Source organism: Condylostylus longicornis, unplaced genomic scaffold, assembly GCF_029603195.1.
Source record: "Condylostylus longicornis isolate FDR11 unplaced genomic scaffold, ASM2960319v2 ptg000028l, whole genome shotgun sequence".
In the NCBI taxonomy this organism is placed as follows: Eukaryota; Metazoa; Arthropoda; class Insecta; order Diptera; family Dolichopodidae; genus Condylostylus; species Condylostylus longicornis.
Genome location: NW_026577997.1, coordinates 4,581,246 through 4,599,798, shown reverse-complemented (window position 1 = coordinate 4,599,798; position 18,553 = coordinate 4,581,246). Strand labels below are relative to the sequence as shown.

Genomic DNA, 18,553 nt, shown 5'->3' with positions numbered 1-18,553 from the left:
AAGAAAAATATGCCATTAAGCAGATTTCATTGTTAATTTATTTCAAGTAGACATGAATTTTTTTTCCTTCTGTTTTAAATGAGCAAAAACAACAAATTTAACATAAGCGAAAAAAAAATAAAAAAAAAATTATTATTATATCCTTCAAAACTTCTGGTACACGAAAATTATTTCCTCATTTTGCGTCAGCTTTATTAACGCACATACACATACATACATACGTAAATATTGTTCATGTACATAAGTAACAACTAAGTCATATTTTGTATCATTAAATTAAAAAAGCACGCATCTATAAAATCTCTCTTATTTTTTTCTTTTTGTTTTTCTTTTTTGCGCGGAACTTTACTTTTTTTTTTCCATACGGTATTCAACCAAGGGAATTAATTTGTATTATATACAAAAATGTACTTAACTTACAAATAATATTAACATAGGATATATATGTATATGTATTTGTATATGTATATAGGAAATATATTAAATATATTATATAATATACTTATATACAGATATAAATTTTAATATATATAGGTACAGGATGCCATCAAAATTATTATACTTGAAAAAAAAAAAAAAAAATGAAAACACATTTTATTTAATGGAATTTATTCATTTTTATTTTAGGAAATATTACCTCTCAAAAAGGAGCAAAATGTATATATGATGACATCAAAAGTAAAAATATTGCATATACTTAGAAATCTTCATCTACATATGGATAAATATACATTATAAATTATAATATAATGTACAATGTACAGGATTAACAAGGAAAACGTATAATCATTTACGTAAGTTAAAAACAAAAATTTTGTTTTACAACGTAACTAATTTGTAAATTTTGCTTTTTAAAATAATTTGCAGTCTGCGCACCAGATTATTCGAAATTTCATTAAAAAGATGTGAACTAAATTAAATAGCGGCATTAAAATGGAAAATTGGATGGGACAGTAGATAAACTTAAGGAAATAATTTGTAAAATAATTTAAGAAATTTTATTTTGGGAAATATTATTTTTAGTATAACCATTGTATATATAGTCTGTAGTGATATAGAGAAGGAAAATTTTGTAATTAAAAAATAGAAATATTTTGTTTTTGAGTTGGGCTTTTTTAAATTAAAAAAACTTAATACTTACTAGCAGCTCTCATAAAACTAGCTTGTTGAATAATTGCAAAATCATCTTCTGTATAGCACTACAAACTATATACACAATGTCATACAATTCAATTGAAATATTTAGAATAAAATTGCAATTTTATAATTTTTCCTCGAAAATATTCTTCAATTAAATTTGATTTCTAATTTTGTTTATAATTAATAACAAATAATTTTCAAGAATTTTTGTATCAATTTGTAATTTCTAAATTATTTTATAGATTTATATTGTAATTACATATATTCAAATTTATAACTATAAGTTATAGATTCTAAAACAAATAATGGTAACCATATGCGTATATAGTATTCTTAAGTATTTTTATATAAAGCATATAATCTTAATGTATATACATATGAGATTCTGCTTTTTATAAAAACGCATTAATTTTTAATAAAATACTAGTACGTATATGGAAAAATACTATAAACTTTTTCATTATATTATTCATATATTAAAATATAAGATATATATAAGTATATAATCATAAAAGTAGATTATAATTAATTAAAAATTTACAAGAATAAAAAAATAAGTAGAAGATAATATGAACATGTAATATACTTGTTTAATTACAAAAAAAAAGAATAAAATATATAAAGCCAAAGTAATTATGTAAGTACATAAACAATAACATTAACGACTCAGCAACAATAAGAAAATAGCAATAATAAAATAAAATGAAATAAGAATAAGTATTTTAATAATTAAAATTATTCTTAAAAATGTTTATTACATAATGTGTACATATGTATATATATATAATGATTTTTATGTATATTTACAAACTTGTATTTTAAAAATACATTAAAAGCTTATGTATAAGAAAATCAAAACAAAAAAAAAATTAAATATTAAGAAATTTCGTCTTTGGTTACTCTAGCTATATATACAAAATATACCTCTATGTACTTATATTTAAAATGTATGTAGATATATGTAATTTTAATTTAAGGAATTTTTGAATATGTAGTATTAAACAAAATTTTTTGTTTCTTATTTTATAACGTATGTACTCGTATATATTATATAATTTTAATTTAAAGAACTAATTGTATTAAGAGTAATGATGAATTAGTTTAATACGATTTTACAAATAAAAGTACATACGATATATAGATTTACAAATATAAAATTGAAATGGCTATTTTTCGGATTGAATTGCATATTTTTGAGATTGAATGAAATTTATGAACATACAAAATATTAGAAATCCTTGAGATTCAATAATACAATAATATGATTTTTTAATTCAATTCAAAAATATTTATAGCTTAAACTGAAATTCAGTGAATTAAATTACTTTTAAAAACCGCAACGTACTTTTGATAAATGGAACCTAATAAATATTATACACAGACATGTACATATCTTAAGAATCTCATTAAACTAAAAAATTTTAAGCCATTTTTTTCCCAGATTTTAAGCACAAATAACATTATGGCAAATAATTTTAGCATAAAAACTAAAAATTACAATTAAAATTTATTATTACAAGGACGATTACAGAGGAAACCACACATAACATACATAATTCTGAGACAATTTAAAATTAAATTTGTATTATCTTTTTTAAATAAAATCCAAATGACAAAATAATACATAATATTAACTTATATAATAGTTATACAAAATACATAATGTATATTCTTATATTTCCTATAATTACACATTAATTTCCACTCCTACAAAATAATTAAAACAAGTATAATAAAATATTTAATTATAATAATTCATAAATCATAATATGAATTCTACTCATATATACTAAATATACTAAAAGCACATAATACCGAAACCTATATATAGATATACTTATATATACCCCACAAATTTTTTATATACATATAAAAATTATTGTATTATGTTAAAATATGTCAGTTTCATCTGATTTACAAAAATATAAAGGACTTATATGACTAATGACAGCATGAAAAAATCTTATATCATATTATATATAAATGTGGGTATGTATGTACAAAAAAAAAAATTTCAATAATATTAAATAATAAATATATTTTTCTTTTTCAAATTTATTATGTACATATTATAGATACCTATATATACCTATGGTATGTTAGAGCATTTTAAGAGTAATTATATTCATCTTCTTTACAATCTAATAATAAAAAAAATAAAATAAAATGAAAAAAAAAAAAAATCTTTTTGATGGCAATCAAAAATTTATTATTCAATCTTATTTTAAGTTATGCGTTCGGAGGCATCAACAACAAAAAGGATCACAAAATGACGTAAATATTTTTATATAAAATAATTTAGGTGTTATTCACACTGAATAAAAGAATTGTTTTTGTTTTTCTTTTTTTTTTTAACATTTATCATTTCTTAGTGCTATAATGTTAAAATACTGTATACATAAATACTATATACTTAAGATTATATAATAAAATTAAAATTAAGTAAGAAAAGTGCGTTCACACCTACATGTATTTGGCCGAAAACATGCAATATATGTACATCCCTATTAAAAATATTTTATCGTAATTAAAAATAAAATAAAGATAAAGAACAGGAGTAAAGTAACTAAAAGTAAAATTAAGAAGTCAATGGTTTGTAGAAAAAAATTATAATTTTTAATATTTTTGATTAATTGTTTCTCTAATTATAAAAGGAAATTTTTGATAATTTTAATTATTTATGAATGTATTTAACCTGATTATCCTCGTTCTAGGAGTGAATAAGAAAAAAAAAACCAAAAAAATATTTATAATATTTTATTAATGGCAACACCATTACTTGAGTATGTTGAGTTTTTTACAGTTCTTAACTTACAATTCTTTCGTTGGTTTAAAACCAGTACATCCTTTCAATCAGAAAAACTTTCATATACAAAAATTTGCAGGATAATTTGCAAATCAATTTAAAAATTCATATTTTTTTTCTATTTTTTCATCAAATGTTCAAATAATTCATGGAATTCACCGAATTTGTGAATTACTTTCCTTAAATTACAATTTTAAATTGTCAATTTGTATAAGAATTAAAAGATATTCTCAACTAATTTAAACATAATCTTCTTCTTTTAAAATTTTAATTATCTACATAATATAAATACAGAATATAATAAAAAAAACCCGAATAATATTGTAATTAAAAAAATTGGTTAAATAATTTGGTTATGTTGATTGAAACTTCAAATAATTTGAAAATACCGCATTAAGCACAGGTGTTTTACTTAACATGTTAGTTAAATAATATATAAATCTTTATATATATTTTATATATATATATGTATATGTACAATATTTTACATAATATGTAAGTATATACATAGTTATACATATAAATATATTTTTGGTTTACTTTGGCATAAAAGTTTTCTTTCGTTTTTTTGATCTAATTTTAATTTTATTTAATTATTTTACTTTAAAATAAACCTCAATAATAATAATAATGGTAGAATTGGTATTAAAAGTGTATATTTTACCCATATTTTTTTTTTTTAAACTTGAAAAGATCAAAGTAATTCTTTCTTTTAAAATTTTATTATTATTTATTTTTGCGTTTATTTATTTTGGTTCTGTTTTTATTTTTTTTAATTAAACTAACTAAAAATAAAATCCCAAAAAACAATTAAATTATTGAGAAAAAAAAACTGAATGAAAAAAGAATTATTATTATTAAAATTTCTTAATTTAAATTAAATAAAAATAATAAAATTAAAATTTAAAATATTTTAAATATTAAATCTGAATTTGTTTAAAAATGAAAGAATTTTTATAGTATATAGAAGAATTTTGTGTTACCTATATAATATTCCTTTTATCTGTTATACGCAATTAACTTTTAATGTTATGCTATTTTCCATTTAATTCATATTATAATGAGGTGACATTGTTTTATTGTATTTACTGCCTTAAGCAGTTGCATTCAAATACGTCGACTATAAGAGAATTAAGCTCATATATGTGTTGTTAGAATTGTAAATTTAAGTTTTTAGAGAATTGTTGTACTACCATATTTAAAACATATTACAAACATATGGCTCCAAATTCATTCCGACCATATAGAATTCAGCACAATTACATACCTGCGGAATTCTATTGCCGTTTTTACACTAATTGTATAAATACGACCATAAGAGGTTTGTATTATGGCATTCAATTATATTTTTGTTTCTCCAAATTTAAGATGAAATCTGACCCATGTATATTCGCATATATTTAAATTTTGGAAGCAATTTTACATATTTTACATAATATAGTTATTTAATTCATCAAATCAAAATTAATTACTTAATGAATTAAAAAATTAAAAATAAAAAAAAAATAAGAAAAAAAAACTCAATTTAATTCAATATTACGCTTTTATGTCATCATTTCTTTCTTCATTTTCTTACTTTTCCTCACCTTTTCTCTTTTTCTTCTCGAATTTGTATCGAAATATATTAAAAGTATATAAACACAAACAAATACATAGCTACAATGATTCATTCATTATTAATTTATATCCTTTTAGTTAATTTGAAAAATAAGATAAGATTTTTCCTTAAACAGAAAAAAATACTTTGGAAAAATTTCCTTCTAGTTTTTTTTAAAAATGAGAAGAAAAAAAACAAAATTATTTTCACGTGTGGGTACCCATATTATATTCACACACCTACATAGTTATATAGCACATTATATATAGCACTTTATAACACAATATTATTTATAGGTGAATATAATGTATATACCTGTGTATACATGCCCAACATAAAATGTTAAAAAAAGAAAATCTCTTTTAAGTATTCCTTATTTCTTTTGTTAAACTACAAAAAAAAAAAGAAAGTTTTTAATTTACTTCAACAGAAAATTTACAAAATATACAAAAAGTAAATAATGTGTAGTTTATATACATATGTATATATATATATTAAAGTAAATATTCTATTGTATACATATGTACATACTTATATGTATTACTTATAAAAATTTTATATTCTTCCTTTCTAGGTACCGAAATTTTACAATATATATTTTTTAAATACATGTATATAGAAAAATGTATATATAGGAATAAAATATATGTATATAAAAACCTTTTTTTATGAATACGATTTAAAATGAATAAAAATTCAATTAATATTTTGTAACCTTTTTTTCTTTTTTTCTTCGTTTTCCTTTTTTCTTCTTTACAACATTATTATATGGTAGATATGAGTACATGTTAGTTATTTTACATTTTTTAAAAAATATAGCCACATGTAACATTAAAAAACTTAAATATATATACACGAATTTACACCCTTAAAATTGGAGGTCAAAAAAGCAGGATATTGTGCTTCTTTCTATTATTAATTAAACATTTTATGTATGAAGCCGAAAACTACACAGTCCACTCCATTTAATAGAGTATGCTTTTCTACCTTAAAATATTGCCCTTAAAAATTGCTCATATCGTCATTACAACTGCCAGTTTTCAAATGATAAATTTACGCTTAAACGAAATTAAAATACAAAAATTATAAAAAATTTCTTTTTTTACGCCTTCTTCAATAAATCTATTCAAAATCGTAAAATTTTGTAATAGATTTATAAGCATTCCTAGCACAATTCGCTTTTTACGATTTTTGTTTTTTTTTTGGCCGAACAGCATTTAGTATTTCTGAACAAAAACAATAATTGTTTTTACATTATTGGTAAAATTCAAATATCAAATTGCTCCAGTTTTCGGCTTCAATATTACATTAATTCATGACCTATATAAGACTGTTTAGGTATTTAAATATGTATATCAGTTATACACATAATGCAAGCAAATTTACTTACTTTTTAGGAAGACGTATAAAAAAATATTAATTTAATGCATATAACCAAAAAAACCATAAATGTTATTTAAAACTGTTTACAATACGCGGAATAAAATAAAAAAGAAGAAGAAAAATATTAATTAAAACAAAACTGTTATACTGTGCAAATTCTAATTCTATAATATAAATATTTGTTAATGTGAATTGTAAATGATGTAGGTATTCATTATAATGAAATATAATGTAATAATATACATATGATTTATAAAAGTAATAATGGTAAATGTGGGTTATTTTTTAATAATTAATAAATAAAAAATGTTTTAATTATAAAAAATTTAAGTTTTAAATTTATTATTGTTAGAAATTTTATTTAAATCTTTAATATTTGTAAATAAATAAAATAGATTATATGTTTGAAAAAACTTCAAAATATAGCGGGGTCTTATTATTATAGATTTTAAAAGACTCTTGTACATGACATAGTGCTGCCAAAATCAAAAAATTCTAGAATGTACTATATATTTAATACAAGAATCTCCATAATCAAGGATGCTACATGCCATACTGTGCACACATTTACAGTAACGTTATATAATTAGCGGCGGACCTACCATATATGCCAAGCAAACAGCGACACCATAGAAAACTTAATAATAAAACTACATTTTAAAAAATAAAAATTTCTTTTAATTTTTCCAATTATGTACTTTCCAAATTCTTTTTTCTTCCTATTTACAGCAAAATTACCTTGATAACATGTGTTTATGTACAATGTATACAAACATTACAAAAAAGGCGGACGCTTTAATTCTATTAATAATCTATGAAATTGATTTGTTATGTGCAATATATAATGTTCATTACGAAAAAAAGAGAGAGCACGCACTTTTTGTTATCGGCGTAGGGCGCCGGACATGTAAGAATCGGACCTGTATACATTTTTTTAATAAAAATTGTCCTATAAAACCGCAAGTATTTTACAAATTCCAAATTTAATGTTTACGTATATAAATAAATATTGTCCAAATTGGAGAAAACATAAGTGCACATATTTCATAAAATTTTGATATAAAATTGCCAAAAAAAAATATACACACTAACATATGTTTATTAAAGAATTGTGCAACATTGTTATTCATTCTAACAAAAGAAAAAAAAAATATGTGTGTGTAAATATGAACATTGCATATTTTTGAAAGAAAATTTTGTTTTTCTATTCCAAAAATAATTTTTTAATTAAATATACGTAAACCTTTTAAAAAAAACTTATTTAAATTTAATATAGAATGTAGTATGTACGTAGGTACGGTAAAAATAAATATGGTATAACAAAAAATTTTTTAACAAAAATAATATTTCAAACACACATCTATGCACATTAAAGTACGTACATTTAACCAATACGTAAAACATATACGTAAAACGTGCATATAAAAATAAAAATTGGACCACTTCAATTTATTTAAAAATTCAAAACAATACCATGTATATTACTTATATTCATATTTATATAGAATTGTGAGTATATATATATATATCTGGGTATATTAATTCAATAGAATTCATTTATACACAGGACTATATATATATTATAATACATATATATTCAAATTTTATACAAAATATTTATATTTTTCCATATGTATTTTTCATATCCTTTTACCTTTTACCCAAAATTGTTACACATTTTAGGAAGAGAAAAACTTTTGAACCTATATTTTATTATTGTTGATGTTATGATTTTGTCGTATACATATATACGCATATGTAAATATATATATATATATGTATATAAACTTATGTGTATAACAATAATTTTTTTTTTGAAAGGATTCTTTTATTTTAAAGAACCCAAATATGAAATCATATACCTTGCATCCGGGAGTAATATTCAAAATGTTGATGTTATATACATTGTATATAAATAATCAAAAATATACTCATTTTACCGTATAATTTATATATATATAGAATTGATTATAAAATTGTATGTATATATGGTTGCTTTAGGTTCCATTATCAAAACACAAAATATATGTAAAACAAGTTAACAAGAAAACAAACTGGATGGAAAGGAAAAAAAAATAACATTTTAATCAAAATATGCTCACAGGAAATATTGATTTTGTAAAGAACTTGTTTTTCTTGTTGTTCTTGTTGTAATGTAATTGCTATATATTGTTTTTTTTTTCCTTTACTTGATTATTGAATTTTAAGGGTTTTCTCACCTTTTACGTTGAAATATCAATATATATGTGTATGTCCGCATGTACATTAAATTTATATCAACATCACACACAATATATATATGAATATCTTATTTATGTATAGGTTTATAAACAATGTTAATTTATATATGTACACATAAATCTTATGATATACGTAGGTTTTCCGATAATTAACATTTTGTGTTATCATTACATTTCTACATGTGATAATTTATTAAATTCTAATAAAGATTTTTATTGATTTGATAATTTGAATAATGTAATAAATCACCCGAAACCTTGAAAAATAAATAAATTCACTGTGATGTCAGAGTTTTATTAAAAAATTTTTTATATATAACAATGCAATGATAAAATCGAAAAATTGAAAGAAATTTGAAAATTTTGTATTTAAAAAAGTTAGGTACTAGAAATTTTAGTAATAAGAAAGATGAACATTGGGAATTAAAATTTAAAAATAAAAAATATAAAAATATGGAAATTAATTGTGGCCTTTATCAATTTACATGGTAAATTATTGCATAAACAAATCGAGACAACGAACGAATAATTTAACCATCTCTGTTGGTACTAAAAGAATTTAGAATTAAAATGTATTTTGGTTATTAGAAATTTCTTGAATTTTGTTGATTATGCTATACTCTTGCTATGTACATACGTACTTAACCATCATATAGAGTAAGAGTAGAATAAAAATTTCCTTATATATCAAAACCTATTTAAATTATCATAAAACGTATCAATCTTTATTATTATGAAAAATCAATCGTTTTATAAATCAAATAAATTTGAAAAATTTTCTAAAATCTTAATCTACAAAATAATAATGTATTGTATAGAGAAAAAGTTTTAATTTTAGCAATAAATACGTGTTCTTGTTAAAAATATAAAAAAACATGTTCATAGAATATAGTGTATTGCATATTCTGTATGTATGTATATAAGTTCTAACAAAAATATACTTCCTTACAATACAATATTACAATATTATTGTCTATGTACTGTGTAAGTCTTATCAAATAATAAGAATAATCTTCTTTTCCTATACACTTTTTCATACTGAAATTGGCAAAATCTGTAAAACTTTTAAATTACAAACATAAAAAAAGAAAAAATTTTAATTCGAAACTCGTGAAATAACAGTATAGAATATATTTCAAGAACAACTAAAGAAGAAGAAGAAAAAAAAATTTTTCAAAATAAGATCTAAAATTTTCCAAAATTTTTTCTACTTAAATCTTACTATCAAATCCCTAGGCGATTTCTATCGCTATATCGCAAAAAAAAAAATGAAACAATATATTTGAAAACAAAAAAAAAAAAGAAAAACGATTTTTGTTCTTATGTTATATTCTTATATATAATGTATACATAGTCATAGTGAAATATATACAGTAAGTCAGGATGTAATAATATTTTCATGTGTATATGGCAAAGAAAAACATAGAAAAAGAAATTTTTCATTCTTATGTCCTTAACAACAATTCAGTCAAACTAATCTAATTGAGATACCGTAAAATAAAATTTATGTATTTATAAAATACACAAGTACATATATATGTACATATATAGGAATTATGTAAATGAGTCAATATACATATATATATATAATTATGTATTGCAGGTCTTTGCAATATAAATCTCTTATTAAGAAAACAATTTGAAATTTTCATTATTTCAAATTGTTTATATAGTGCATTAAGTACATGAATATGTAAGTACATATACCAAAAAAATTAGATGCTCATTTAAACTTAGTTTTAATTCAAATTTCGAGTATCAAATGTTCCTGGTCCCAAGTTAGCCTCTAAAATTGCACATTATAAACTGGTTAACTGATAAACTGAATATAATCTTAATTTCGTGGCCTGATTTTTTTTAATGTTATAACAGTACAAGGTGTTTTAAAACTAACAGTCAAATTGTGGCTTCTTTGCAGTGAAAAAAATTTAATGGAATATAGAAATTCATGGAAAATTGTGTTGTAAAACAAAGGTTACAATTCTATATACGTACCATTGCTTGTAAAATATTGATATTGGTACGAAAGCTAAAATTTAGTTAGATCTGATTTTTTATAAAAAAAAAAAAATTGTATCTACGTATATTATTATTTGAATATATTAAATCACATAATACTTTATTGCTTCATTTTGTACAAGATATAAAAAGAAAATAACAAAATATCAAAGAAAATTGAACAAAACGTTTCGGAAAGGTATTTGATAAGTTTTAAACAAATTGATTTGCCTGAATACAAATTTATATATACATTAAACTAACGTATATATAAATAGATAAGAAATTATAGTATGATGATATATATAGAACATAAAACACGTGTACAGGACAATAAATTTATATATATATGCTGGTAAAATTATTTTACGATCTTATAAATGTTTCTATAGATCTGCTAAAATATACAATCGTTCACGTACATATGAACTTTATACATACATAATAGGGTATGTATAGATATATATTTAAAATGAATTCGAATTTTATTAGAAAATCAAATAGAAATTTTGTTTTTTTTTCTAAATAAGTTATTTTTAAGTGAATAAATTAAAAAAGAAGGAAAAAAAAATTAAATAAAATTTTAAAGAAATGGAAGATTTTCCTTCTTTTTTTTTACTTTAATTTTTTTTTCTCTCTATAATAGTATTAAATATTTAATTGAAGTTTAGATTAGTGTTGAAAAAAGAAATTGGTAATTTATTTTTTGATATTTTTACTTTCCTTAAGGCTAATTGAAATTCTTTTGAAAGAACAAAAAAATGTTGAAATATTTTACTTTTATTTTGTTATAAAAAAAATACAAACAAAAATCTCCCGCCCGATTTCCCTACACCATTTTCAAAAAATTTACACTATTCCTTAAATAAATTTAATATTTGCAATTTAAATTATTATTAAAAAAAATTTTAAATAAATAAGAAATTTTTAAATTATTATGCTGACTTTATAAATTTAACAATTAAATTACCATAAAAAATTGAATTATACAATTTTGCCGCATTCCACCACCCAGATTTTAGTGTTATTAAATAATGATTATATTAATTCTGATTTTAATATTTGATTTGAATTATTAGAAATATTGTAATTACGTAAAAATTAAGAATAAATGCCCTTTTTATGTTATGCAAGTAATTTATGTACGTTTATTGTAATAGAACAGTCACTAAAACTCATAGGCTATTGTAAATATTTTTTTGATGTCCTATGAACCAGTACACCTTTTGAATACTGTTAAAATCTCATATTTGTATTGATTGCAGTAATATTCTATAAATTCATTGTGGATTTTTAAAATCACATAATAAGGACGGAAATGAATGAAATATAGTATTACTGATTCAAAATCTCCTACGTATAACAACTTAATTTTACAATTTTTATATAATATATAATAAATTTAAAAACAAAAATTCATGAAAATATTAGATAGCATGAAGAATGCAAATATATTATATAAGAAAATTCATTCTTTTTTACTACCGATTTGTTTTTGCCATTCAGTTAAGCAATTGTCAATATGCTTATATGTAAATCAATTAAAATATATTCAGATATAGGTAATAAATTTCTCTTAAGTAATTCTGAAGAATTATACAACTTAATAGCGCCAAAATCTCCTCAAATAGCGCGAAAATTTGTGCAAATTTTCACAAATTTCTTATGAACCGACCATATGATAAGCAATGTACATTAAACTTGGTCCATAAGAAATAATTTAAAAAAAAAATAAATAAATTTATTCTTAAACTATGATATAAATTTATTATACTTTTACTTTAAACTATCATATTTGTAAATAACTGAGTCTTTCAAATAAAAATTGCTTGTATAAAAGTAAAAATTATAATATCAAAGTTAAATCGATATCTTCGAATAAAATGTATACGATATACAAATGACATACAATTTCAAATAAAAAAAAAAATATTGTAAAATTCAAAAAATTCTAATAGGACTTTGTTTTTTAATATCTCAAATTTAGATTTATAAATGTACATACATATATATTATATAGATTATGCACCAATTTACATATTTTGCATCATAAACCCAACATAATATTGTATAGACACGCATTTTTTTTATACTAACCCTATTTTATATATCAGTATGTTCATATATACAATGGGTATATGAAAATTTTTATGTTATTTAAAATAAACGATACTCTGTGCTATTCCATTTTATGACACAAGTAGAAATATGAAAATGTATAGAAAATTTACACGCACACACATATACGTATACAGTAAAAATATAAAAATTATTACCCTATAAAAAGGTGAAGGTTTTATTTTAATATTGCGAAGGTATACTTTTCATAAACGTACATACATACGTAATATTGCGTATTGGATATTAGAGAAGTTAAAAAATGTCTTTTTCTATTATATATTTTTGAACAACTTGTTCTCTCTTTTTCATTTCCAATTTTTATTTCTTTTATATGTTTGTTTTCTTCTTTTTTTTTACTTTTATGTTCTCTTATATTTTTCTTTTGTATTTATAGCTTTATTCTTTACATTTCATTCATTATAGGTCACCCTTACATTACCCCGTAAAAATTTCTTTTTATTCACAGTTTAAATGTTAAAAAAGAAAAAACAAAATTACAGTGACTGATGAAAATTTATTAAGAATCTTGTTCTTTTTCATTGAAGATACGCAAACAGCTCCAATTTTTAATTATTTCCTTAATATAAAGCTAAATTTGTCTAAATAAAACAAAAATTTTGCACTAAGTCGGGCTCAAAACAAAATTTGCAATCCCTAAATATATGCAATATTTTAGATTTTTCCAACAAAACTCTGTTGATTTTACTAACGACTTAGATAGTTTCAAATGAAGATTTTTCAATATCAGTCTTATTTTAATTATTACAAAGCTAATTTTAATAATATAAAATTACATTATTGTCATTCATTTGTCCGAACCTTAATTGTAAATCACTGGAAATCATTATCCTATTTATATGAAAATTATTATGGTATATTAGAATATAATGCTCTATATATGTATGTACATATATTATGTGAAAAATTCACCTGATGGAACTTTTAACCAAATTGATGTTAAAAGGAAATGTTGCGGAAATCTAAATACCAAAAAATAAGAAGAAAAAAATAAATAAAAAAAAAAAATAAAACTGTATTAGTAAGCAACAAAAAAAAAGAAAGAAAATAAAATAAATAACCTTCCAATATTTCCTTTTCAAAAAACTACATATGTACTGATATATTATATATGTATATATATACAAATGTACGTAATACAACATTTAGAAATCATACAAAACTATACACCTATTTTGTATATACCCGCAATATTTTTGTAATTTTATACGCTTAATATAAGTATGTATATATTATATATACATATTAATATATGTTTATAAAGTAAATTGATATATTATGTAGTTACCTAAAGGAACCTACATACATAAATGTATATAAAAACCAATTAAATTAATCTTATGTCTTATATACAATTTCGCATTATATATACATATACATATATAAAAATATTCATTTTATATTTTTATTTTATCGACAGTTAGGCACTTTGATAATATTATTGACACGTGTTTATATACATATATACAAAATTTCAATAAATATATAATATATACTACAACTATGGAGATAAATATTATTACCAATAACTAACTTTATAATACAAAATGAATAAATGTATGAACTATTAAATATATATATGTGCATATGTATACATTTTTTGTTCGTTTGATATATATATAAAATAAAATTCATATAATATTAGAGATAAATAGAAGTTTACAAGTTATACGGTAGTTAAAATAAATCCCTCTAACGGGTAATAAAACAATTCTAAATAAAAAAAAAATATATTTATATGAAAGAACAAGAAAAAACAAAATGAAAAACTTTTGATGAGAAAATTCTGTTTCATTTATTGTTTTGTTTTAGTTTTTCTTATATATATACAATGGATGAAAAATCCAATTAAATCAAACGATATATATACACATTTGTTATATACAGTTTATGAATATATTGTTATATATACGCATATACTTGTATATATATATATATATATATATATATATATATATATATATATTTATATATATTATATATCCTTGTATATATATATATATATATCATATATCCCCGAATATATATCCTTGAATATATATATATATATATATCAAATAAAAGAGAATAAAAATTACAATAATAAATTGAAACAGAAGAAAATATTATACGGAGAAATAAAATGAAAAAGAAATGTGTAGATATGAAGAGAAATAAATAAATGTTGAAATACACATATACAATAAAACATATGAAGATTGAAAATTGTTTTAATTTAGACTGATAATATTATGTTTACATACATATAGGTATGTACATATACAATATAAATTTTATTACATCAAAAAAAAAATAATAAGAATTTGAAAATACCATGTGTATTTTATATACCTGTAAAAATATTTTGTTTAACATTCGTAAATATATATACACACAGTTCAACATTGTATACTCCAATTCAAATGTAAATACATATATGTATATATATACATACGTATATTATTTTTTTATTAAATATAATATTTGAATTTTCAACAAACAATGGTGGATCGAGTAAAATTGGACCTAAAACTTTAATAATGACTAGGCTCAAAAAATAAATTAAAATAAAAAAATTTAAAAGATTTTTTAAATTACAGAATAAAGCGTTAATAATTTCTTACAGAAAATTAATAATATAATACTCATTTAATTAAATATACATTTAGTTAAATTTAATTAAATATAGTATTACGGTCTAACTTATCCAAGAGGTAATTTAATGTGTTGCAAATACCAAGAGTATTTACAACTCTATTCAGTTCACTTTCACAAAACAATTCACCTTTACAACAAATTATCCACGTAGAACAAATTAACCACATACAACAAATAACCCGTACACAACAAATTACCCACATACAATAAACTACCCACGTACGAAAAATTACCCACACACAACAAATTACCCACATAAGACAAATTACCCACACACAACAAATTACCCACATACAACAATTTAACCACGTGCAAAAAACCACCTTTATACCGAATTCTCTATTTAACGAATAATTATTGTTGCGTAAGCAAATTAAATTCAGCTTTCTATTTAGCGAAATTCTCTATATTATACGAACCAAATGTTTGGATTATCTCTTAACCCTCTACTGTTTATCAAAAATAAGCAGAGAAATAAAACGAAGAAATTTTTATATCATTTAAAAAAAAAAAATATTTTTTAATGGAATTCTTTATTTAACAAAACAACAGAAAAACAAATAATTACACTATATAACATTTTATTTGTGTACATACGTAAACAAAAGTAAATAAAAAATTATAAAACTAGAATAAAAATTTGTTTTCTAAAATAAAAATAAAATTAAAATTACAATATTAAGTTTTCTAAATTAGAAAAAGAGGCGAAACCGTTTTACGATTTTTTTTTATCTTTAATCCTTGCGTTTCGATAATCCCTACATTATACAAATAATATTTGAATCAGAGGAATACACGTATGTTATACAAATGCATACTGTTTGAATTCATACAGAATGAATTATCCACTAGTATTTATCCATGCAATTTAGTTTTGAATTATAAAATGAAATATTTTGTTTCCATTCGCACATATAAAAAAATGTTCAAATACAATATTTTATTTAGAAATAGAATAATACTCTCAGTCCATCCAACAAAGACTGACCAAGGCCATCATCATTTATAGGAGAGGTGAAGCTATGAAAATTTGGCATAAAATATGTGGCATGGAGACTAGTAGTTTTTTTGAGTTAAACAAAAGAAATTTAACTAGTAAATTATTATTAATAATGCTGAGTTTTTTGTATATTATACAAAAATTATTAGAAAATCTAAATAAAAAACACCGATATTCCAAAAATTCTTTTTCAATTATATATATGTGAAGGTTGTTCACCTTTTTAAATTAATTAAAATTACATTAAAAAACGAATTACATTAAATAGTAGGAGCTCTCTTCTCGCATATACAAAGAAAAATTATTTTAAAGAAATCCCTGAATACTATTTTACTCCTAATATATTAAAAATATAATTATTATAAAAAAAAACAAAATTTGCTGAGTTTAAAAATTATATTCCTTTTTTTTCTTTAAATATATGAGTACTGGTTTTGTATGCATGTATGACTACTATAGCTTCCCATATAGACATAGTTGAATACAAGACATAGGAAAAAAAACCTTATATACATTTTATATGATTCAGAAAAAAAAATCGAGAAGATCTTGCATAAAAAACAGTGGTATATATTTTTAACTAAATCTATTATAAATATATATATATATATATATATATATATATATATATATATATGTATATATATATATATATATATATATATACATATATATATATATATATATATATATATATATATATATATATATGTATACGGAAAATTTCTTAAAAAAAAAAAATAGTTTGTTCTTAAATAAAATTAATTTTTAAAAGTTCAAAAGAAGTTTAAAGTAAAACGAAAAAAAAACAGAATTTCGGTTCTGGTTTCTGTTTTTTTTTTTTCAAGATTAAAAGACTTAAATAAAAAGAGGATGCATGTATGTAAGTATACAAAGATTTTAATCTAAAAATCTAAAGTATGAAGTTTTTTTTTTATTTTTTGCTTTTCTTTATAAAATAATTTTATATATGATACACTATTACTTTATGTTATAAAAACATCTAAGGTGTTAAAAATTATACATTAGAGAATAAAATACTCGTCTACATATATACGATTTCCACATAATATATACATATATATACACGTACATACATAGGAGGATATCCTTTACAATTATAAAAGTTGTTAATTGATTTTTTTTTCCTCTCTTCTTCACAAAAAAAATTTTCTCTTAATGAAATAGAAAAAAAAAGTGGTAAAAAACAAAATCTTATTTTCTACTTGATAGTTTTTTAATTATTAAAAATTAATTGAAGAAATTTTTCTATTATTTCCCCTAAGTGTGTATATAAAAAAAATTTACAAAATAAAGTGTTTGAGGTTTACGAAGAAAATTTTATATAATTTGGATGCCTATCATATAATTTAAAAGTTTCCTTAATATCATACAACATACTTATGCAATACATAGAAAAGTGCATCTATCAATATATATATATATTGCTTCAAAAATCAATTCACATATGTTTTTCTTTAATGAAAATTTTGAATTATTTGTTGGTTTTTTCCAGTACATTGATCACACCAGTTAAAAAATTTGTAGAACATCGAACAAATTATTAAAAAATAAACGAATTTTTAAATTGCCCCAAGTTGTTATACACACTT

General features: G+C 20.9%; 1 protein-coding gene across 4 annotated transcripts in view; it reads right to left on the bottom strand.

Annotated features, from left to right (window-relative positions):
• The window catches only part of LOC129607672 (amyloid-beta-like protein), a 152,919-nt gene that overhangs the window by 92,435 nt on the left and 41,931 nt on the right, over positions 1 to 18,553 (bottom strand). The window lies entirely within an intron of this gene.